General features: G+C 39.3%; 1 protein-coding gene across 3 annotated transcripts in view; it reads left to right on the top strand.

The window, feature by feature from the left end:
* Positions 1-808: 808 nt before the first annotated feature.
* TFDP2 (transcription factor Dp-2) overlaps positions 809-20,012 on the top strand; it is a 177,715-nt gene continuing 158,511 nt past the window's right edge. The window contains exon 1 of one of the 3 annotated variants that reach the window (XM_045503434.1): positions 809-1,143. The gene's annotated coding sequence lies outside the window, so the exon portion shown is untranslated. The remainder of the gene's footprint in view (positions 1,144-20,012) is intronic. The other 2 variants (XM_045503433.1, XM_045503432.1) reach the window with 2 other exon arrangements.

Genomic DNA, 20,012 nt, shown 5'->3' on the forward strand with positions numbered 1-20,012 from the left:
AATAGTTTACATTTTGCTTATTTCTTTTGCGTATTTTCTTTCCCAACTCACTAGAATGTAAGCTCATAGGTGATTTTTCACACAGGGGCTGAATTAATAGGCAGAGTGCTCTCATTTTTGAACAAAATGTATGGGTATTTGGGAGTGTGGGCCGCAATTTTCTCTTTAGCTTCTAAGTGACATGGTGACCTGGCCTGGTGTGGATCTTTCTTGCCCGGATATTGAAGAACTCACGTCCCCAGTGGTCCCTAACCCATTGTCTGAATAATTAATTTCAGGGTGCCCCACACGTGCCTCAGAGTTAGTTATTCCTCCCCACCCCCCCTCCTCGCTGCTCCCCAGGGGTGAGCCAGCAAAGGCCTGGGGACCCAGATGTTACCACCTTAGTTCCCCCTTTTCCAAGACAGATGGGGTTTTCCTGCTTAGAGCCTGGGGGATGGGGTTGGATGGAAAAGTCAAGATTCCGACCCAAGCCCGAGGTAAAGGAAGGGGAAAAGGGCGTGTCTATAAATTTTAGGCCTCAGGCCTGCAGCCCGCCCCGCTGGCGGCCGGGGAACTGAGTGTTGGTGTCAGCGCGGGGCGCCCACTGGGAAGCTCCTGTGAGCACCCAAGGCTAGGACTGGGTTGCTTGAGGTCCCGCCCCTTCACCTAGCGGCCCCCTCCCCTCTTTGGGAAGCCTGGGGGCGGGGTTTGTTTACTCCTTGCACGCACCGCCGACCTGGCCAATCCGTAGGGACCGGCGCCTTACGTCACACATCCGGGAGCCAATCGGCACCCACCGTGCTGCTCCGCCGCCAAAGCTTGCGCGGGGGAAGCGGGGCAGTGGCAGGGTTGGGTGAGGGCGGACGAAGCAGTCTGTGATCTAGGCTGCAGCAACCACTGCTGCTCGGCACGCGGCCGCGCTCTGACCCTTCCTTTTTGGGCAGGCTCGCAGGCGCAAGCACGGTCGGCGTCCCACGGCTTCGAACTCCAGGGCCTCCCCTGGGCAGGCCGCGGATCGCCCACCCCTGCCCCGAGTGTGTATCCGCCGGGACCCAGCCGCCGCCTAGCGCGGGCGGCATAGGAGCGGCGGCGCCGAAGCCGCGCCCCAGGCTCGGAAGAACAACCCTGAGAGGCCGCCTCGTCCTCTGCAGCCGAGCGGCGGTAAGGTCCAGGGCGAGGGCGCGGGGCCGCGTGCCGAGGGCCTCTGGACCCGGCCCGGCGTGTTCCTGGGCAGGTTTCCCTCCCTTCGCCTCGGGGCCCCCTCGTTACCGCGAGTTCCATCTGTTTATTCCCACGCGTTCTCCCAGGCCTGGCTGAGTAACCCTGAGTGTCTGGGGGGAGTCAGAAACCGGCGAGCCCCCCTCCCCCGCCCCATGCACACACAGCAGATTGGGAGGAGGCAACGTCCCCGTGTCATGCCTCGTGGAAGAGAGGAAGGGCTGCTTTCTACTTTCTCGGTCTCTGCAGGTCTTCAGGGCAGAACGATGGCTTCTAAGTCTGGTTTTCTGACTTTTCAGCCTTTCATGAGTCACACGCCTCCATCTGTTTCTACCAGGTGTATTTCAGAGTTCTAAAGCTTTGAACTTGAAAGAACCTACTATCCCGCAGAAGGGAACTTTTCTTTAAAGTAGAGGATCGCTTTTGGGGCCCAGACTCCTTTGAGAAGTTCCAGAGAGCCAAATACTCTCCACAGAAAAGTATAAAGGTTTTGTAGGATCTCTCAGAGAGACGGTTCAGCTAAGTGGATGAGCGCTCAGTCACTGGTACCAGCTTGTGTTATCTTGCATTGTGTGGTCTCAGCTTCTTCATCTGTAAAATAGTAGTCACTGCCTATTACGGGTGTTTTGAGGAGTAAATGGACTAATCTGTGGAATGCATTTGGAACGGCGCACCACATATTAAGTGCCCTGCATGAGTTAGGCATTTTTATAATGGCCTTCCATGAATGCCCGTTCAGAAAAGTGCCCCGCGTTGTTTCTCTTTTTCTGTTGAAACAGTTAACAGGCTCATCCCTTTCCATATTTACTGCTGAAGCTCCCTTTGAGCCTTTGATACGTTTCTCTTCCTCATTCAGTCTCCTAGGGCTAAGGCTCCCTGTCCCACTTATTTGCTCTCTTTTTAGTAAGTTAGTTAGCTCATTCTCTTCCTTCCCCTTTCTCCCCTAAATCTTAGTTTTGTGTCTTTTCATTTGACTTCTATAGCCTAATTTTTTCTGGGCCACTCTCCTTTTCTCTTAATGGTCTGAAATTATCTTCACCTAATAAATATAGTTCCAGTTATTCATCTGTCCTCTGTACAGTGTAATCATGACCCAGTCTGTGTTCAAAGTTAAATGTAAAAGGAACTTAGTTGATCTGACATCCTACGTTGCTTTTCCATTTCCTTGGTTAGCCTATAATTTAGCTAAAGCTTTATCACTGTCCTGTTACTGTAATAAATCTTTAATAGTAGTGTCCATTCTCAAGTAGCACCAGGAGAAAAAAATCAAATGCCTAGACCCACCGTATGTACTGGCTCTGGATGCTTTTGTTATTTCTTGGAACATCTTGTGCCTGGAACTAGAGTCTAGTCTACTGGCAGACATGGTGTCTGTAGCACTGTTTTGGCGGTAGAGTTGCAGCAATGTGGCACCTGTATTTAATAAAGGCCAAACACTTACTAAACTTACTTTTGGGTTCTCGTTATTTCTAGTTGTTTAAGAGGGAAAACAGAATTTTCAAGTGTGTAATGCTTCATATTACCATTCTGTGATCATGTAACTTTCTCCCCAACTCTTTTAAATATGTAGTCCAACTGGCACCTTCAAGTTTTTCCCTGGCAGCCAAAAATCTTAACTGAGTTGTGTGCTCTCCATACAGCTTGAAATTGGACGTACAGATGTTTATCCTTAATGTGAGAAGCATTTGTGGATGAAAATTATACACTAAAAGATACCCTAAAGGATTCAAAGATTGTTTTTTATAATTAGGAATTGAAATGTGAATGTACATTTTCTTTTTCTTTTTTTTTTTTTTTCCCCCTTAAACATGATAGGAAGACTGGCTTTGTTTTCTGGCTGTTGATAATTTATGTTTTGTAAAAAATGAATGACTTATTTATATTTACATTGCAAAACAGTATATTTAAAGCCCTTTTTAGATATTTGAAAGTTTTTAGAACACAGTGAGGAAACAAACTAAGCAAAAATCAAATTCATGGCAAAGGTAGTAAATTAGAACCTAAGTATTCTGACTTCTAGTTTATTGTTTCTTTGTCTGTCAATCTTAACAGTTAACCCAGAACAAAGGATAGATAGAGAGAGTTTAAAATGAAATTTTAAAAGCAGAGGGGGGAAATTGCTAATTTGGGCCTTAAATATTAGAGAGTAGTACATTAGCATCTTTTTTTTTTTTAATCTTTAAACTTAGGTATTTTTTTTAAAGGTTAAATTATAAGCCATATATGTATGAATTTACTCCGTCAAGTTTATATTGTCACTTGGCAAATTTGATTTCACTTTTTTTCTGACCTTGTCATCATAGTTTAAACTCTTATTGCAATGTGCATTATGATGGATCTCAGAAGAAACTAGAAAGCATAGAGTTGAGAGTTTTTTAGATAATAGAATTATAAGTTGTAATGAATTTTAAAGATTATTAAATATACTTGCCTTTTCTTGAATCCTTTCCATTTTGATCTGGGATATATTACTCTAGGGGTGGGGATTTAAAAGTAGATTTGTGAACTCTTGTAATTTTATGCAAAATTATATGTACTTGTGTATTTTTCTGGAGAGAAGATTCATAGTTATCTAGTTTCTGAGGCAAAAGTATTTGGACAACTCCAGTTTTTATAATATGATTTCCTTTGCTGAATCAGAAATTACATTCTCACTGGTTCTAGTTCTCTCTTCCATTAGAGAAGAGTGGGTTTTCAAATATTAGTGGGTTTTCAAATATTTGAAGATACTTATTATAGTCCCATTAATTCTTTTCTTCTCTAGACAAAATATTCTGTCTTTAACCTCTTCTAATCATTTTGTTGGTTTGATTTGAGTCTTCTCACAATACTGATGCCTTATTTGTGGATTTGTTTGAGTTCGTCCGTATTCTTGTTAAAAGTGTGATACTCCTAGATATTAACCTGTAGAGAAGACCGTAAGTTACCTCTCTGATTTTAAATCATATACTTTAAGATTAAGAGTAGATTTGTTTCTTTGACAACCATATTGCACTGTTAATTCAAAATAATGCCCTGGAAAAGACAGACTCTGGAGCTAGCCTGCCTGGGTTTAAATCCTAGCTCTACAGTTTATCAGCTGGTTGACCTTGAGTAAATTATGTAAACATTTTTTAGGCCACAGTTTTCTCATCTGTAAAATGGGATTTATAATAGTGCCTATCTCATAGGATTGTTACAAGGAATGAACGAAAGATATGTGAAATATTTAGAATGGTCCCTGACATTTAAATGCTGTATACATTACCCATTATTACTGATTTTGTAGTCAACTAAAATTCTTGAGTTGTTTTGTTTATGTTCTTCCAATTCTTTAATAGAGTGTTTTTTTGGTAGGGCTTTATATTTATCCATATTAAACTTTATCTTGTCAGACTGGTTATATTCTGTTGACTTAAAAAATAACTGATTTGGGGGCACCTGGGCGGCTCAATCTGTTAAGTGTCCGACTCTTGATCTCACTGTTTCTGAGATCAAACCTTGCATTGGGCTCTGCGCAGACAGTATGGAGGCTGCTTGGGATTCTCTCTTTCTGCTCTTCCCTTGCTTGTGCGTGCACGTGCACTCTCTTGCATGCTCTCTCTCTCTCTCTTTCTCTCTCTCTCAAAAATAAATAAATAAAGTTAAATTTTTTTTTTTAAAAACTGATTTGGTCATATGATATGTGTGGGCTTATTTATTTATCAATAGATTTGGTAAACTGTAAGTGTGATAATGCTGACATTGTCTTCCTGCAGATCTTATTAAAATGTTGAGTAGGCAGGGCCAAGAACAGAGCTCTTGCTCTGCTAGTGACCTCTCTTAAGGGTGATAAAAAAACTAATTAATTCTTTGGTTCAAGTTGTTCAGACAGTTAGAAATCCAGCTAATTTAACATTATTCACCTCAGATATTTCCAAGTTTTCACAAGGAATATATAAGAAACTTTAATAATTGCCTTCCTAAAACCCAAATAATTTTATATACTTTATTAAAAAAAAAATCCTATCAGTTCAGTAACTGTCAGGAAAAGAGCACTAATCTGTCATTATTTGTCCGTAACCACTATACTGGTTTCAAGTAGTGTATGTTGGCTACTATCTTTTTCTGTGTTCAAACTTCTCTTGGTAATGATTCTAGAATCTTGTCTAGAGTTACATTTAACTTCAATGATCGATAGTTGGCAGGGTCACCTTTCTCCTTTTTTGACGAGCGGTACTACATATCTTGTCTTTAGTCTTATGGTAACCTCTCCTGCTTTCCGTAGTTTCTGAACAGTTGCCAGCAGCTGTGTGGAAATTTCATCTGGAGCGATATACCTTATTGGAAGTTTACTTGGAGCAGTTAGGAACTCTCTCTAATCTTCTCATTCATATTGAGCTTTGGTTTTCATTAACTCATTGATTAAATTTATTAAATGCCCCTTTTACACAGAATACCAGTGTTTGTTTCACCCCATCCAATCTGAGAGAATGTTTCTTAATAGAGATGGCTGAAGCAAAGGAATAATCCACATCCATTTCTCTCCGTTACTACTGTTGTTATCATAGCCTGGGCCTTCTTCTCTGGACAGCAGCAGTAGCTTCCTATTGACCTTCTTTATTCTAATCTTTTTTTTGTTTCTAATGCTTAAGCATTATAGCCCTCGGCATCCTTATTTTTAAAAATGCATGGATCTCAGGGTGCCTGGGTGGCTCAGTCAGTTAAGCACCCAACTTCGGCTCAGATCATGATCTTAGTGGTTCGTGAGTTTGAGCCCCATGTCGGGCCCTGTGCTGACAGCTCAGGGCCTGGAGCCTGCTTCCTATTCTGTCTCCCTCCCTCTCTGCCCCTCCCTGACTTGTGCTCAGTCTCTTTCTCAAAAGTAAACAAACATTAAAAAAAATAATAAAACAAAACGCATGGATGTCAGGGGTGCCTGGGTGGCTCGGTCAGTTAAGCGTCGGACTTCAGCTCAGGTCATGATCTCGCAGTTCTTGGGTTCGTGCCCTACGTTGGGCTCTGTGCTGACAGCTCAGAGCCTGGAGCCTGCTTGGGATTGTGTGTCTCCCTCTCTCTTCCCCTCCCCCACTGGTGCTGTCTCTCTCTCTCTCTCTTTCTTTCTCTCTCAAAATAAATAAACATTTGAAAAAAATTAAATGCATGGATCTCTTTAAAGTCTTTTCTTCTTCATTGGAATAATTCAGTTTCTGACTTTGAGTAATTCCCAACTTCCGTAGCTTGTTCTGTTTATTGTCCTTTTAAATTCAATCCCCCTCCACCTTTTTAACTTTTCTTATTCTTAGGGATGATATGAACCATCAGGCAGATAGGCATGGAGAGATGGTGGCTCTCCATGGCTGGTCTTTGTGTGAGTCACTTAGTAGACAGATAATGGAGTGATTACTATGTTACGGACACTGTAGGCACTGAGTTGACAAAGGAACATGATACAAACTCAGCCCTTCAAGAATTCTAAATGTAGGGAAAGATAGAATAGAGGAAAGTATTTGAAGAACCAGAAATCTTTTTTTTTTTAATACTCATAAGCATAATAAGCATAATAAGTTTTTAACAGACTCCATTTTACTTTAATAAGAGCCAAGTATGTTGTTACTTAAGGATGAGTTTGTTAAAGTGGCCAATTCAATTCTAGTTGAGTTAAATCAGATTGTAAAATGGCAAACCTATAAATGTGGGAAAATAGTATGTATTTCAGAACTGCCAAAATAAAATATTTAATCAAAACTAGAAGGAGAAGGGGAATGGGGGATGGGCAAAAGGGGGTGAAGGTGAGTGGGAGGTACAGGTATATGAGTAAGCATAGGCAATATGGTCAGTGGAACTATAATTATGGTGACAGATGGTAGTTTTACTTGTGGTGAGAACAGCACAACATATAGAGATGTTGAGTCACTATGTTATCTACCTGAAACTAATGTAACCTTGTGTGTCAACTATACTTCAATAAAAAGGTAAGAAAATAAAAATAAATAAATAAAAGCAGAAAAGTGGTTATATAAACCTATTCCTACTTCTCAGAGGCTCCATCCTCTGAAGTACACAGTGACAGACTGCCCCCCTCAAAAAAAAAAAAAAAAAAAGACAACCAAAAAACTGGTAGCACTAACTTCTCTTTTATAGTCCACTTCAGAGTGGACACTTAAAAAATCAATTTATTAAGTTTTTCTTCACAGCATCCTTGAAATTGTGGTGGTAATATAAAACTAAGTATAAAAAAGAAGGATTTATTAAATGCTCTTCAAAGGAAAGAAAGGTGATGATAAGCAGTTGCTGTAATAACATACACAAGTAACAAATCATGGTCAATAAAGTGATTTCTAGGTTAATAAGTGTTTGAAAAACCTGTCAGGTAGGTAATTCTGCACTAATTGATACATTTTTAGCTATAAAATCTATACAAGTAGAAAAATTTTGTAAGCCTAATGATTGATTATGTATTTTTAAGTTGGATAAATCAGTGTTTGTAGGTAACAGAATAATAGAAAAACAGGTAATTTGTACAGGCATTCCAAGAAACATAAACTGAAACTCTGTGTGAAAAGTTCCATCATTAAGTATGAAAAGCAATAAAATTTTTACTGATACTAACATTCTGCCTGAAATTTTGCTTTTAAGTTCATATTGTCCCAGACATACTGTATCATGGTTGTTGTAAACATAGCTACTATTCTCTCTTCCCAAATCAAATTATTTTCTTTTATTGTTATTGTATCTTTTACTGTTATTGCTATTCTCGAGGTAATCTGGAATATCAGATACTACAACTCTGAGAAAGATCTCTTTTGAGTTACTAGTTATGTAGGTTAGTTGAAGTTATGCTCTAGCGAAAGAGTTCAAAACAATTGAGTTTCTTCTCTTGACACAAGTGACAAAAAATAAGAATAAATTTCAAGAAACTGAAATGCTAAGCAAAAAGCATGTGAAATAATGTTAAGGAAATGAATTTTTAGAAAGGGATCTCTACATGCAAAACACTTCTTCCTTATAACAAGGAGATTCCAAGAGAGATGTGAGAGAGATCAGAGTAAGTAAAGAAAATAAGAGGTTCTGTTAATATAAGCAGCTCATTGAGAAAAATTAAATCTTGTTTACAAGGCCATTCCTCATAATCTGAAAAATATAAAAGACCATGATATATTTTTTTAGGATTAAGTAAGAAGATAAAGATCCATAATCTGGGCACTTTGTGTTCATTATGAATTCCTAATGGCTTACTTTACCCAATACCTACTATGTGATAAGGATCTCATTTAAACTTCCCCCAAAGTGTATGAGATAGATTTTATTGTCTTTCATTTTACAGATAAGGACACAGGTTGCTTTACTGGGATCAGAAAAGCAGTAATGGCAGAGCTGGGGCTGAAACATGAATCTGTAGGACTGTAATGCTAGCCGCTTCACTGTATTGCCTTGCTAACATACTGTTTTACGCCTGTAACATTCAAGAGCCCAGAATCTTTTTTTTTAATTTTTTTATATGTTTTTATTTATTTTTGAGACAGAGAGAGACAGAACATGAGTGGGGGAGGGGCAGAGAGAGAGGGAGACACAGAATCTAAAGCAGGCTCCAGGCTCTGAACTGTCAGCACAGAGTCCAATGTAGGGCTCAAACTCACAAGCTGTGAGATCATGACCTGAGCTGAAGCCGGCGGCTCAACCAACTGAGCCACCCAGGCGCCCCGAGCCCAGAATCTTTATAGCTTCTTAGTTGGGCCTTTCCAGTATAGTTTCTGTTTTTTCTAGAGTGTTATGAATTCATCCACATATAAGTAAGTGACTTCAAAATTAGCCATTGTTTTTGATTATCCTTTCACTGTGTCACTCTTTTACTACATATTTTTTTCTTTTACTATGTTTTATTGTATTTTATTTTTTTGTAGTTTTATTTTTTATTTTTTAAAATTGACATCCAAATTAGTTAGCATATAGTGCAACAATGATCTCAGGAGTAGATTCCTTAGTGCCCCTTACCCATTTAGCCCATCCCCCCTCCCACAACCCCTCTGGTAACCCTCAGTTTGTCCTCCATATTTATGAATCTCTTCTGTTTTGTCCCCCTCCCTGTTTTTATGTCATTTTTGTTTCCCTTCCCTTATGGTCATCTGTTTTGTATCTTAAAGTCCTCATATGAGTGAAGTCATATGATTTTTGTCTTTCTCTGACTGACTAATTTCACTTAGCATAATACCTTCCAGTTCCATCCACGTACTTGCAAATGGCAAGATTTCATTCTTTTTGATTGCCTAGTAATACTCCATGGTATGTATATATATATATATATATATATATATATATATATATATATATACCACATCTTCTTTCTCCATTCATCCATCGATGGACATTTGGGCTCTTTCCATACTTTGGCTATTGTTGATAGTGCTGCTATAAACATGGGGGTGCATGTGTCCCTTCGAAACAGCACACCTGTATCCCGTGGATAAATGCCTAGTAGTGCAATTGCTGGGTTGTAGGGTAGTTCTGGTTTTAGTTTTTCGAGGAACCTCCATACTGTTTTCCAGAGTGGCTGCACCAGCTTGCATTCCCACGAACAATGCAAAAGAGATCCTCTTTCTGTGCATCCTCGCCAACATCTGTTGTTGCCTGAGTTGTTAATGTTAGCCATTCTGATACCTGTAAGGTGGTATCCCACTGTGGTTTTGATTTGTATTTCCCTGATGATGAGTGATGTGGAGCGTTTTTTTCATGTGTCGGTTGGCCATTTGGATGTCTTCTTTGGAGAAGTGTCTATTCCTGTCTTTTGTCCATTTCTTCACGGGATCATTTGTTTTTTGGGTGTTGAATTTGATAAGTTCTTTATAGATTTTGGGTACTAACCCTTTATCTGACATGTTGTTTGCGAATATCTTCTCCCATTCTGTCGATTGCCTTTTAGTTTTGCTGATTGTTTCCTTCACTGTGCAGAAGCTTTTTATTTATTTATTTTATTTATTTATTTTTTTTTTCAACGTTTATTTATTTTTGGGACAGAGAGAGACAGAGCATGAACCGGGGAGGGGCAGAGAGAGAGGGAGACACAGAATTGGAAACAGGCTCCAGGCTCCGAGCCATCAGGCCAGAGCCTGATGCGGGGCTCGAACTCACGGACCGCGAGATCGTGACCTGGCTGAAGTCGGACGCTTAACCGACTGCGCCACCCAGGCGCCCCAAGAAGCTTTTTATTTTGATGAGGTCCCAGTAGTTCATTTTTGCTTTTGTTTCCCTTGCCTCCGGAGACGTGCTGAGTAAGAAGTTGCTGTGGCCAAGATCAAAGAGGTTTTTGCCTGCTTTCTCCTTGAGGATTTTAATGACTTCCTGTCTTACATTGAGATCTTTCATCCACTTTGAGTTTATTTTTGTAAGAAAGTGGTCCAGGTTCATTCTTCTGCATGTCACTGTCCAGTTTTCCCGGCACCACTTGCTGAAGAGACTGTCTTTATTCCATTGGATATTCTTTCCTGCTCTGTCAAAGATTAGTTGGCCATATGTTTGTGGGTCCATTTCTGGGTTCTCTATTCTGTTCCGTTGATCTGAGTGTCTGTTCTTGTGTCAGTACCATACTGTCTTGATAATTACAGCTTTGTAGTATAGCTTGAAGTCTGGGATTGTGATGCTTTCTGCTTTGGTTTTCTTTTTCAAGATTGCTTTGGCTATTCGGGGTCTTTTACTATATTTTAAGAAAGAGACGTTTTGTTTCTCTTTACGTGTAATGTTTATGATAGATATTTTAAATTCAGCCGTATTTCAGTTAATTGGTTAAATCATGATTATGAGCTATGGGAATCTATTATACTGACTTGTTTGCTGTGAATAAAAATAAGTACATACTTCTGGGGCGCCTGGGTAGCTCAGTCGGTTAAGCCTTCGACTTCAGTTCAGGTTATGATCTTGCAGTTTGTGGGTTCGAGTCCCATGTCAGGCTCTGTGCTGACAGCTTGGAGCCTGGAGCCTGCTTCAGGTTCTGTGTCTCCCTCTCTCTCTGCCCTTCCCCTCACACTCTCTCTCTCAAAAAAATAAATAAACATTTAAAAAATTTAAAAAAATTTACACACTTAGATAAGACACGAACCTAACTTCTTTTAATATAAAAATTTTTCTTTTGTAAGTTCTATATTGTGTCACCTGTCCTTTTGAATTATTCAAAAATTAAATGATGTAGTCTAAAAGATAAAATGGGTATAATGAAACGATGCAAAATCTTGAACTTGTGATGAAAGGAGAGAAAAAGGCTAAAAGTGTTTTCAGAAAATAAGAAGAATAAAAATATAATAGCAAATAATAGTGACAGTGTTCATTGTTAGTCACAGAACTGGAGCACCACGTAGTTCATAATCACAGATGTGGTGGCTAATTCATTTTGTGTCTGGTAAATTGAATATGCAACAAGAAAATAAATGTATTCGAAACTAAGTATGATAGTACGTATCTTTTCATCAAAGTAGAAAATATAGCACAAAAAGATTTTTTTCTTTTTGACTTTAGGCATATATCGAAGCCTTCTGACTAACTGCTGAATGGAGCTCAGATTGGCTGTCTTATCTACTGTCTTAGTATGAAAAGTCTCTGACTTATTAATACTTATTCCTGTTTCTGTAAAATTCACTCCAGAGTTTCACCCTGGAAAGAAACAGTTTGATTCATATTGGCTTTGAGTGAAAATAGACAGCTATTACATTAATTTAACTTACTTTTATGTAAAACTTTTCCTCATTATTTTTTATCATCTTAATTACCTCAAGGGATTCTAGAATAATTTTCAGCCTACCATGTAATTATTTACTAGGGTTGCTAGAACAATAGGCAGAATATGAAGAAATTTTTCATGTTGTGCTAAAGCTGTTTTGATGAATTTTATGCAGTTAAATAGTTACATCTATTTTAATTAACCAGTCTGTGGTTGGTAATATTTGTACGTCCAGTATTGGAAGTTTCTATATTTACATTTTCTGGTGCTTACTGTGTGTGAATATTATGTGTCTGATAGTCCTCATTAAGACACTGCCTATTTTATTTACTGTTAGTGTTTTTTTTTTAAGTTTATTTATTGAGAGAGAGAGAAAGAGAGCGAGCAAGTGCATGAGAGGGACAGAGAGAGAGAATCCCAAGCAGGCTCCACACTGTCAGTGCAGAGCCCAGTGTGGGGCTCACACTCACAAATTGTGAGATCATGACCTGATCCAAAACCAAGAGTTGTACCCTTAACCAACGGAGCCACCGAGGTGCCCCTCCCCCCGCTCCACTGTTAGTTTTAAGAGTGTGTTCTAGGAGATTTGATGGCTAAGGGTGAGGAAATAAAGTCAGCCAACTGTGCTTTCTGGATTCTTCTGGGCTTAGGGTCTCAGGTTTACCTTTTGACTTCTTACATTAATATTTAACTGTTACCAATTTTAAAGTTTTCTAAAAGAAAGGCTTTCTTCATATTTTTAGTCCCATTCTCTAGAGTTAAAATCATGTTTTTAAAAAACTATTCTTTTAATTGAAAGGTGGTTGATTTTTAAAATTCCGCCATTTTTCACTAAGCAACAGCTGCGTAACCAGCACCCTAGATTCAGAAACAGACTATTATTGGCACCCTAGTATCCCTTTGCACTCATGAGCCCCTCAGCCCCCAGGGAACTATCCTAACTTCTAACAGCATGGATTGGTAAAACTATCTTTAACCACATCTACATTTAGTTCTTTTGATGGTTATCACTCTTAATGGTGTAATTATTGCTATGTTTCTTTAAAAAAAAAAACTTTTTATTTTGAACTAATTTTAGACTTACAGGAAAGTTGTAAAAGTTGTATAGAGAGTTTAACTGTATCCCTCAGCCCATTTCCCCTAATGTTAACATTTTATGTAATTATAGTATAATTATTAAGAGCAAGAAACTAACATTGGTACAATATTGTTAGCTAAACTACAGACCATATTTGAATTTCATCAGTTTTTTTTCACTAACACTTTCTGGTCCAGGATCCTATCCAGGTTCCCACATTGCATTTAGTTGTCATTTCTATTTAGCTTTCTCTATTCTCCAGTAGTCTTCAGTTTTTCTTTGTTGCATGACTTTGACATGATGTGTCATTCTTTCATAGAGCATCATTTCAAGGGGTTCGTGTCAATGTGTTTTATCATTAGTGATGTTTACCTTGGCCACTTGGTTAAATCGATGGATACCTGTTTCATTTTTTTCGTCTAGTTCTCTAATCCTTTGGAGTTTATTCTTGTGTATGGAGTGAGATATGGCTCTAATTTTCTTTTCCAAAATGACTACCTAGCACTCTTTATTTAAAAATTCATCTTTTTGGGGTGCCTGGGTGGCTCACTCAGTTAAGCGTCCAACTTCAGCTCAGGTCATGATCTCACAGTCCGTGAGTTCAAGCCCTGCGTCGGGCTCTGTGCTGACAGCTCAGAGCCTGGAGCCTGCTTTGGATTCAGTGTCTCCCTCTCTCTCTGCCCCTAACCCGCTCACATTCTGTCTCTGTCTCTTTCAAAAATAAATAAACATTAAAAGAAAATTTTAAAAATTCATCTTTTTAACTGGTACAGAAAAACATTTGAAGGAATCCAACAGTCTTTCATAATAAAAACATTCAACAAACTAAGAACAGAAGAGAGCTCCTCAACAAAATAAAGGCCATATAGGGAAAGCCCACAGCTAATATCAACACTTAGTGGTGATCGACTAAAAGCTTTTCTTCTAAGTTCAGGAATAAGACAGGGATGTCTGCATTTACTCCTTCGATTTAATATAGTATTGGAATTCCTAGCTAGAGCAATTTGGCAAGAAAAAGAAATGAAAGGCATCTAAATTGTGAAAAAGAAGCAAAATTATCTCTGTTTATAGACAGTAAGATCTTATATGTAGAAAATCCTAAAGATTTTGCAGACAAAAACCTGTTAGAACTGATAAATTCAGCAGTTACAGGATAAAAAGACAACACACAAAAATCAGTTGCATTTCTGTACACTAACACAGTGAACAATTCTAAAAGGAAATTAACAAGATTCCATTTAAGATAGCATGAAAAAGAATGAGATATTTAGGCATAAACTTAACCAGAGAGGCAAAACATAGTATGCTGAAAACTACAAAACATTGCCGAAAGAAGTTAAAGAAGACACAAATAGATGGACAACCTGTGTTCGTGGTTGGAAGACTTAACATTGTTAAAATACACAAAGTGAGATGTAGATTCAATGCAATCCTTATCAAAATCCCAATGATGTTTTTTATGGAAACAGAAAAATCCATCCTAAAATTCATATAGAATCTCTAGGGACCCTGAATAGCCAAAAGAATTTTGAAAGAAAACAAGGCTTGGAGGTCTCACACTTCTCAATTTCAATACTTATTATAAAGCTTCAGTAATCAAACAATATGGTACTAGCATAAGGACAGCCATGTAAATCAGTGAAATACAATAAAAAGCCCAGAGTAAACCCTTGTATGTATAGGCAAATGATTTTCAACAAGGGTACTAAGACCCTTGGCAGCCTTTTCAACAAATGATTTTGGGGAAACTGGATTTCTACTTGAAAAAGCATGAGCTTGGACCTTACTTGATATCATATACAAAAGTTATCCCCAGGGGCGCCTGGGTGGCGCAGTCGGTTAAGCGTCCGACTTCAGCCAGGTCACGACCTCGCGGTCCGTGAGTTCGAGCCCCGCGTCAGGCTCTGGGCTGATGGCTCAGAGCCTGGAGCCTGTTTCCGATTCTGTGTCTTCCTCTCTCCCTCTCTCGCTGCTCCTCCCCCATTCATGCTCTGCCTCTCTCTGTCCCCAAAATAAATAAACGTTGAAAAAAAAAAAAAAAAGTTATCCCCAAATGAATCAAAGACCTAAATTTAAGGGCTAAAACTACAAAACTCTTAGAAGAAAAAATAGGAAAGACACTTCATGACATTGGATTTGGCAAAGATTTCTTGGATCTGATACCAAAAGCACAAGTACCAAAAATAAAAATAGGTAAATTGGACTGCATCAGAATTTAAAACTTATAAAAGACACCAACAACAGAGTGAAAAGACAACCTGTGGAATGGGAGAAAATATTTATAAGTCATATATCTCTTAAGGGGTTAGTATCTAGACTCTATAAAGAACTCCTACCAAAAAACAAACAACCTGATTTAATAATGGATAAAGGACTTCAATAGACATTTCTCCAAAGAAGATATGCAAATGGCCAACAAGCATATGAAAAGATGCTCAACATTATTAATTATTAGGGAAATGAAAATGACAATCACAATGAGATACCACTTCACATTTTTTAGGAAGGCATCTATCAAAAAAAAAAAAAAAAGAAAAGAAAAGAAAAAGAAAATAACAAGTGTTGGTGAGGATGTGGAAAAATTGGAACCCTTGTACACTGTTGTTGATGGGAACATAAAATGGAACAGCTACCATGGAAAATAGTATGGAAGTTCCTCAGAAAATTAAAAATGGAATTACCATATGCTTTAGCAATTCACTTCTGGATATATACTCGAAAGAACTGAAAGCAGAGTCTTGAGATATTTGTGCACCCATGTTTACAAAAGGTAGAAGCAACCCGTGTGTCCATTAACAGATGAATTTGGGTAAGCAAAGTGTGGCATATACATAAAATGAAATATTATTCAGACTTAAAGAAGAAAAAAGTTCTGCCACATGCTATAACGTGGATGAACCCTGAGGCCAGTACGCTCAGTGAAATAAGCCAATTATAGAACAGACAAATACTGTATGATTCTACTTATATTCTACTTAGAGTAGTCAGAATATAGAGACAGTAGAATGATGGTTGTCGGGCTGGGGAGAAAGGAGTATGTGTGGAGTTATTGTTTAATGGTTATAGGGTTTCAGTTTTTCAAGACGAAAAGAGTTCTGGAGATTGCTTACATGCAGTGTGAATGTACTTGGTGTGCTGGACTCCGTACTAAAAAATGGTTAAGATAGTAAATTTTAGGGGTGCCTGGCTAGCTCAGTTGGTAGAGCATGCAATTCTTGATCTCGGGGTCATGAGTTCAAGCCCCATGTCGAGCTTAAATAAAACAACTTAAAGTAAAACAACCCTTCCCCCAAAAAGGTAAATTTTATTTTGTGTGTATTTTACCACAGTTTCAAAAGTCACCTGAAGAAAAAAAGTCCACCTTTACTCAGTGATTGGAGCTGCCACTTTTGTCATATACTAAATTTTCATGTATATTTGGGTCTAATTCTGGACTTTCTATCCTGTTTCAGTGATCTGCTAGTGAATTCATGCATCTGTACCACAGATTATATTTAATTATAGAGGCTATACATAGTATTTTTAATGTCTGGTAAGGCTGTTTTCTCTTCGTAGTTTGTCATTACTTTCTTGGTTATTCTTGCATGTTTGTTTTTTCATCAACTTTATTTTGTTTTGTTTTGTTTTGTTTAAGTAGGCTCCACAGCCAACGTGGGGCTTGAACTCAAGACCCTGAGATTTAAGAGTGGCATGCTGTACAGCCTGAGTGAGCCTGGTACCCACCCCCCCATATCAACTTGTCTAACCTCATAAAATGGCTCGTTAGTATTTTTTTTTTTTTTAAACATTTATTTATTTTTGAGACAGAGAGAGACAGAGCATGAACGGGGGAGGGTCAGAGAGAGAGGGAGACACAGAATCCGAAATAGGCTCCAGGCTCTGAGCTGTCAGCACAGAGCCCGACGCGGGGCTTGAACTCACGTACCGCGAGATCGTGACCTGAGCCGAAGTCGGACGCTCAACCGACTGAGCCACTCAGGTGCCCCGGCTCGTTAGTATTTTGACAGGGATTATATTATATGTATAAATGAAGTTGGGGAGAATTTATATCTTTATAAGGTTCAGTTATCTTAACCAAGAACAGGATGGGACTTCCCATTGTTTATGTCTACTTATTTTAGGAGTTTTAAAAAATTTCCTTAAATAGGTTTTTTTTTTTTTAAAGAGCTTTATTGAGGGGCGCCTGGGTGGCTCAGTTGGTTAAGCGTCCAACTTCAGCTCAGGTCATGATCTCGCAGTCCATGAGATCGAGCCCTGCGTCGGGCTCTGTGCTGACAGCTCAGAGCCTGGAGCCTGCTTCGGATTCTGTGTCTCCCTCTCTCTCTGCCCTTCCCCTGTTCATGTTCTGTCTCTCTCTGTCTCAAAAGTAAATAAAAGCATTAAAAAAAAAAAAAAAAAGAGCTTCATTGATATATAATCACATAAAATTCACCTTTTAAAGTGTATAATTCAGTCATTCTTATATTCACAGTTATGTGCAATGATCCCCACTACCCACTTCCAAAACATTTTCATCACCCCAAGAAGAAATGATGTACCCATTAGCAGTCACTCTCCAGGCCCCTTTTCCCTCCTGCCTCTGGCAGCTAATCTACTTTATGTTTCTGTGGATTTGCCTATTTTGAATATTTCATATACAGTAAAACCTAGGTGTGCGAGCATAATTCATCCTGGAAACATGCTTGTAATCCAAAGCACTTGGATATTAAAGCAAATTGCCCCATAAGAAATAATGGAAACTCAGATGATTTGTACTGCACCTCAAAAATATTCATATAGAAATGATTACAACACTGTAATATAATACAAAATAATAAAGAAAATACAAAATATAAAGAAAACAAATTAACCTGCCCTTACCTTTGAAAACCTTCGTGGCTGGTGTGACAGAGACAAGAGAGAGGAGGGTTATTGTGTAGGATGACTTTCACTATCACTATGGAATCACTGCTATCTTTTGGCTCACTGGCCGAAGCAGGCCCCAGTCTCTGAGCTGTCCACACAGAGCCCAACATGGGGCTCGAACTCATGAGCTGTGAGATCATGACCTGAACTGAAGTCGGACGCTTAACTGACTGAGCCACCCAGGTACTCCCAGAATCTTTTTCTTTTTGTGCGGCTTTAACAAGGAACCTATCCAATGATACTTGTTTTTGCCTCCTTTTGAGAATTTTGCCGAAATGTGACGTTGCATTGTCATTAAACAGATTTATTGCTTGCACTGCTACAGCCTTTTTCGGGTGGTGCTTTTCTACAAAATTTTGCACTGTTTCCCACATTTTACACATCTTCCTAATCTCATTTGAAGTGAGGGATTCCTCCTCCTTTTTCTTCTCTTCCTCTGCAGACGAGATCTCCTCCATAACCTCTTGCTATTGCTAATGATGCAGATCCATTAGTTCGTCGGTGGTCAGCTCCTGGCCATGTTCCTCCACCAGCTCTTGAGAGTCATCCTCATTCACCTCCAGTCGCATGCTCTTCCCCAAGGACACAGTTTTATCGACAGCTGGTGGCTCCTGTTTGTTCATTGCAAGGCCCTCTAAGTCATGTCCAAGAATGCAATCAGGCCACAGTTTTCTCCAAGCAGAATTGAGAGTTCTCTTGGTGACCCCATCCCAGGCTTTATTGATGATCTTGAGGCAGTTCACAACGTGGAAATTATTTTTCCAAAACTCTCACAGGGTAAGGTTTGTTCCTTTGGTCACCTCAAAGCATTGCTGAAACAGTGCTTTGGTGTAAAGCTTTTTAGAGTTCTAAATGACCTGCTTATCCATGGGCTGGCGGATTGGAGTGGTGTTGGGGGGAGGAAACTTGACCTTAATGAACTCAGATTCCTCCAGTACATTGCCCTCAAAGCCTGGAGGATGAGCAGGAGCATTATCCATAACCGGCAAGGCTTTGAGTGGCAGATTCTTTTCTGAAGGTATTTCTTCAGTGCAGGACCAAAGACCTTGTTGATCCACTCAACAAACAAGATATGAGTGACCCAAGCCTTGCTGTTGAACTTCCACATAACCTTTAACTGTCTCTTCTGCACCTTGCATTTCTTGAATGCTTGTGGATCTCAGAGTGATACACGAGCAAAGGCTTGACTTTGAAATCCCTGCTTGCATTAGCACAAAACAAGGGGGTGAGATGGTCTTTCGTGGGCTTGTGACTGGGCATTACATTCTCTTCTTCTGTAATGTAGGTCCTCTTTGGCACTTTTTCCCAAAAAAGCCCTGTTTCATCGCAGTTAAAAACTTGCTTCAGCAGGTAACATTCGGAAACCATGGCCTTCTGGAACTTGGTAGCAAACGCCTCAGCTGCCTTAGCATCTGAACTCGCAGCCTCTCCATGTCTCACAACACTATGGAAACCACTTCTTCTCTTAAAGTTATCAAACCATCCCCTGCCTGCCTTGAAGCCTTCTTTGTTTTCTGTTGACATACCTGGCAGTTTACTTATGAGGTCCATGTAGGAAGCCTTTGCCTTCCCACAGATAAAGTTCTTGGTCACAGTATCACTTGCTAGTTGCTTGTCATTTTTCCAAACCAGAAGCAACTTTTCTCCATCTTCCAGAACACATGGCCGTTGCTTTGATACTTTCGTGACTCCTTTTGCTGCATCTAGCCCCCTTATTTCTTTTTTCTTCTTTAATATTGTGCAAATGGTCAATGTAGACTTCTTATACATTCTTGCAATTTTGGCCACTCACATACCTCGTTGGTACTTCTCAATGATTTCCTTCTTAACTTCCACCATAATCTTCACCTTATAATCATCTTCACCTTCTTACTGTCTTTATTTTCAACCTTTTTCTGGGTAGGGGTCATTGTATACATTCACACAGATGTTGACTACTGTATAGTATTAAACTCTTGTCATATACTGTATTTAAAGTAACTGGCAATGAGGCAGCAGAGGCATGGGTCTATATCTGCTGGCAGCCTGACCTAGAATGGAGCAAATCATTCCTAAGCTTACTCTTGCATGGAAAAGCAGACGACTGTCCACAGTTGCTTTGAAGTGACAAAAAATACACTAGTACCAGTTATGGGCACCTTCCAATATTCTAAAAAAATCACT

Source organism: Leopardus geoffroyi, chromosome C2 (genome assembly GCF_018350155.1).
Source record: "Leopardus geoffroyi isolate Oge1 chromosome C2, O.geoffroyi_Oge1_pat1.0, whole genome shotgun sequence".
Classification (NCBI taxonomy): domain Eukaryota; kingdom Metazoa; phylum Chordata; class Mammalia; order Carnivora; family Felidae; genus Leopardus; species Leopardus geoffroyi.